This window comes from Rhinopithecus roxellana, chromosome 1, assembly GCF_007565055.1.
Source record: "Rhinopithecus roxellana isolate Shanxi Qingling chromosome 1, ASM756505v1, whole genome shotgun sequence".
Taxonomy (NCBI): domain Eukaryota; kingdom Metazoa; phylum Chordata; class Mammalia; order Primates; family Cercopithecidae; genus Rhinopithecus; species Rhinopithecus roxellana.
Genome location: NC_044549.1, coordinates 92,448,349 through 92,453,763, shown reverse-complemented (window position 1 = coordinate 92,453,763; position 5,415 = coordinate 92,448,349).

Sequence of the window (5,415 nt, the reverse complement as noted above, 5' to 3'; positions counted from 1 at the left end):
ACTGTACTCCAGCGTGGGTAACAGAGCAAGACTCCATCTCAAAAATAAAAATAAAAAATAAAAAATGCTGTCAAGGTGATGGTATTAGGAGATGAGGATTTGGGAGTTTATTAGGTCATGAGGGCAGATTAGGACCCTATCAACAAGACCCAGGGAGACCCTTTCTTCCTTCTTCTATGTGAGGTTGCAATGAGAGGTGACCATCTATGAACCAGAAAGCCCTCACTAGACACTGAATCTGCCAATGCCTTGATCTCAGACTTCCCAGCCTCCAGACTGAGAAATACATTTCAGTTGTTTATAAGCCACCCAGTCTATGGCATTTTGTTATAGCAACCCAAACAGACCAAGACAAACCTCCCAGGGAGAGCAGTAGGGCCCAGGGCAGTCTTGGGAGCCAGGGGATTGCAGGCAGTGGCTGGGGCCCATGACATGTGGCTGTTTTACGGGAAGTGCTCCCTCTTCTGCCCATCTTGGGCTAGCCTGGCCATCTAGGTAACAGTCCCTCTGGCACTCAGTCACTGCTCTTGTTGGCAGGGTGGAGAGCCTGCCTGTCAGCTTGGTTTGATGGAGAACTTTCCAGGTGCCCATAGAAAGGGGCAGAGCACTTTTCTGATTCCCAAGGAAGCAAAGAAAGAAACTTTCATTCTAAGGTGTTGAGAGACCTCTCCATGGCTCTGTTTTGTCCAGGAATTTTTCCTATGCACAAAGTGTGCGTTTATAGAGTCAGAGAACAAGAGTGCTCAAACCTGTTTTAGGTGGCAGAACACCTGGAAATTATAGCTTCCTTTGCATAAGATGATGAAACACTGACTTTTCTTTTTTGTTTGTTTGGTTTGGTTTTTTTGAGATGGAGTCTTGCTCTGTCTCCCAGGCTGGAGTGCAGTCGCATGATCTTGGCTCACTGCAACCTCCGCTTCCCGGGTTCAAGCGATTCTCCTGCCTCAGCCTCCCAAGTTAACTGGGATTACACACCCTGCTAATTTTTGTATTTTTAGTAAAGATGAGGTTTCGCCATGTTGGCCAGGCTGTTCTCGAACTCCTGATCTCAGGTGATCCACCCACCTCAGCTTCCCAAAATTCTGGGATTACAGGCATGAGCCACTGCACCCGGCCAACACTGACTTTTTTTTGAAATGGAGTTTCGCTCTTGTTGCCCAGGCTGGAGTGCAATGGCATAATGGCTCACCGCAACCTCTGCCTCCTGGGTTTAAGTGATTCTCCTGCCTCAGACTCCCCAGTAGCTGGGATTACAAGCACGCACCACTATGCCCAGCTAATTTTGTATTTTTTTAGTAGAGACAGGATTTCTCCATGTTGCTCAGGCTGATCTCGAACTCCTGACCTCAGGTGATCCACCCACCTTGGCCTCCCAAAGTGGCCCCCAACACCGACTTTTCTATTTCTCATTGTATGAACCGCAGTTTAGCTCAGAACACATTGATGGATTTAGCATCTAGGTTGGGCAAGAAGCGTTCTGCTTAATTAAATGTGCATACTGTTATAAATTAATCAAATCACAGCTATAAGCCTACTGGCTCATGGAGAAAACAAGCTGTTAAGGTACTCAGGGTCAAGTTGCCAAGTGTCTCCATTACTGCTTGTTTGCCAACAGGTCTGGATGTTTTGCTAGTACGTGATGGTAGTCATCAAAGAAAATGTTGGTGTGGGGCTGGGCATGGTGGCTCACGCCTGTAATCCTAGCACTTTAGGAAGCCAAGGCAGGAGGACTGTTTGAGACCAGGAGTTCAAGACCAACCTGCCAAAATATCGAGACCCCACTTCTATTTTTTAAATTGTATAAAAAATTAAAAATAAAATATTGGGAGAAAAATAGTTCAGGAAGTGCTAGTGATTAACTGGCTTTTTTTTTTTTTTTTTTCCTAAAGCAAATCAAAAATAAAATAAACCATACTTGAGGGCTTTGGAATCAGAAAGACCTGGGTTTGGCCAGGGGCAGTGGCTCACACCTGTAATCCAAGCACTTTAGGAGGCTGAGGCAGGTAGATCACTTGAGGTTAGGAGTTTGAGACCAGCCTGGCCTATATGGTGAAATCCCGACTCTACTGAAAATATAAAAATTAGCTGGATATGGTGGTGTGTGCCTGTAATCCCGGCTACTCGGGAGGATGAGGCAGGAGATTCACTTGTACCCAGGAGGTGGAGTTTGCAGTGAGCTGAGATGGCACCACTGCACTCCAACCTGGGCAACAGAGCTAGACTCCATCTCAAAAAAAAAAAAAAAAAAAAAAAGAGAGAAAGAAAGACCTGAGTTTGAATGAGGAGTATGAGCTGTGTGATAGTAGGCAAGTTACTTAATCTCTCGGAACCTGCCTCCTGGTCTTTAAAATGGAGACGATAAAGACCCTACTTGGCAGAATGATTCTCAAGATTAGCATCAATGTATGTAAAGCCTCTGGCACAGGGCCTCGCCCTGAATAGGAGACTTAAGAAAGGACAGGACAACTCTATGAAAAACATTATGGAGATTTCTCAAAGAACTAAAAATAGAACTACCATTAGACTCCAATCCCATTACTGGGTCTCTACCCAAAGGGAAAGACATCTGCACTCATGTTTATGACAGCACTGTTCACAATAGCACAGATACAGTGTCCATCAACCAAGGATTGAATAAAGAAAATGTGATACACACACACACCATGGATCTACTCAGCCATAAAAAAAAGAATGAAATCGCGTCTTTTGCAGCAACATGGAACTGGAGGCCATTATCCTAAGTGAAATAACCCAGAAACAGCCAGATACTGCTTGTTCTTACTTGTGACAGCTAAATAATGGGTACACGTGAACATACAGAGTAGAAAAGCAGAGGGCTGGTCGCGGTGGCTCACGCCTGTAATCCCAGCACTTTGGGAAACCGAGGTGGGCGGATCATGAGGTCAGGAGATCGAGACCATCCTGGCTAACACGGTGAAACCCCATCTCTACTAAAAATACAAAACATTAGCCGGGCATGGTGGCAGGTGCCTGTAGTACCAGCTAGTCGGGAGGCTGAGGCAGGAGAATGGCGTGAATCCAGGAGGCGGAGCTTGCAGTGAACTGAGATCGTGCGACTGCACTCCAGCCTGCGAGACTCCATCTCAAAAAAAAAAAAAGAGAAAAGAAAAAGAAAAACAGACACTGGAGACTATAAAAAGTGGGAGGGGAGGGGGTTGGAGAATCACCTATTGGGTACAATGTTCACTATTTGGGTGATGATGGGTACACTAAAAGCCCAGACTTCACCACTACGCATATACACGTGTAAGAAAAATGCACTTGTACCCCCTAAATATATAAACTTTTTAAAAATTACAAATAAATAAACAGGCTGGGTGCGGTGACTCAAGCCTGTAGTCCCAGCACTTTGGAAGGCCGAGGCGGGTCGATCACCTGAGGTCAGGAGTTTGATACCAGCCTGGGAAACATGGTGAAATCCCGTCTCTACTAAAAATACAAAATTAGCTGGACATGGTGGCGGCCTGTAATCCCAGCTACTTGGGAGACTGAGACAGGAGAATTGCTTGAACCTGGAAAGTGGAGGTTTCAGTGAGCGGAGATCGCGCCGCTGCACTGCAGCCTGGGTGACAAAGAGCGAAACATCGTCTCAAAAATAAATAAACAAATCGCGCCACTGCACTCCAGCCTAGGCGACAAAGAGCAAAACTCCATCTCAAAAATAAATAAATAATCCATCTCAAAAATAAATAAACAAACAAATGAGGCAACAGACTCTGAAAAGAGCCCAAAGTCATCCAGCAGGTTTGCCATGAGCCAGGCATAGAATCCCAAATTCCAGTAGCCTCCCCACCGTGCTGTGCTGTTCTCTTCTGCAAACCCAGGGCCTTTCTAATCACCCAGCCTGTCCCTGGAGGCCACAGGTTATTGCATGTGTTCTCTTCTCTTTTGATAGCCAGCCAAGAAGAGGGAACGCAGGGTGACTCACCAGGTAAGCCAGTCCCCCATCCCTAGTGACTCTTCCTGTTCAAGGAAGCATCTCTTGTGTTTCATGTTATTTTTATTCCTCCCACTGTGGCTGTGCTCTGCTCAGATAATTCATAATGGGGGTACTTGTTGCTGCCCGAGGCCACAGCTTGAGATGCTGACATTGAGGCCACCTAAAGCAGGGAGGGTCCTGGGTTCTTAGCCTAGAGAGAGCTGCAGGGGAGAAGGGTGAAACAGCTGCCCGCCTCAGGGCTGCAGAGAGCAGGTCTGGGCAGAGAGGAGGGAACTGGGAGTGAAGGGGGTACATGTAGCCACTTGTCTGCAAGCCTGGCCTGGCCCTCCAGCCCTCTTGGGAGGGACACCTGGGACTAGGGGAAGGCAGGAGCTACACACAAGAGGACCTTAGAGATGGTGCATAGTTTTCACTATCTTGAAGACTCTTTGTTATTTAACACATGCCTCCCGTACCCCTATGCTTGAAGGATGTTGGTAGGCTGTCGCTGGTACTTCTGTTCCTGCTCTAAGCGTGCTCTGTTCACGCCCAACACACCTTCCTGGTATGTGGCTCAGCCGGTCTCAGCTGCCAGCCAATCGTTCCTGACCTTCCTATGATGTCATCAGCAGCCAATCAGAGCTTCGGGTCAGCACGCGCTCTGCAGTGTTACTACCCCGAGGTGACAGAATCGTAGCCGAGAGCAAAGAGCATTTTAAATGGCTTTTTGAAAGCCAAAAATGCTTGCGAGTCGACCTCATTACTACTTTGGGAGAAATCCCAGTTGAGAACCAGTGATCAAACCTGCCCTCTTTATTTTGCCCAGCGAGGGGAAGGGGCTTGGCCAGAGAGGTGAAGGAGTTGTTAGAGAGGCTGAACGAGACGCCCGGTCAGCTGCCCTCCAGGGTAGCGGTAGTGCGTGTTTTTATGGCGCCACTCCTGTACTCCTGAACTTTCTCTGTGTCTCCACCCCACACTGACTGATAAGCAGTCCACGCATGGATGCCAATTCTGCAGCAGAGATGGAGAAGGAGTCTGTGCGGCCCCAGAGAGGCCAGAAGAGGCACCTGCTTCTCGCTTTCCAGCTCCTAGAGTGCGGGACAAACCACACATCTCCCCATTCTATGAGATTGAACCAATTCTTCTTTACGTCAATTACGTGGAATCAAGTTTTCTTATGTCGCAGACCAAATGAGGCTTTTCCAAGACTTTCTACCTTGTTTTCTAGGCTTCTCCTTGCCTGGGCGTGTGAGTTCCTTGGCAGGATTGTCACAGATAGAAGCTCCACACCTCCCAGGTGGCTGCAGTGGCAGTGAGTGATGCTCTTTGCCTAACTAGGTGCTCTGCCTACTTTGTAGGAAATGCGAGCTGGGCCGTGAGGAGTCGCACTTTCCAGCACAGCCGAGGTAGAGGACGTGACTCCTCTTGAGGCTGAAAGATACCCTCTGCCTCGGTCGCCCTTCCCTCACCCCATT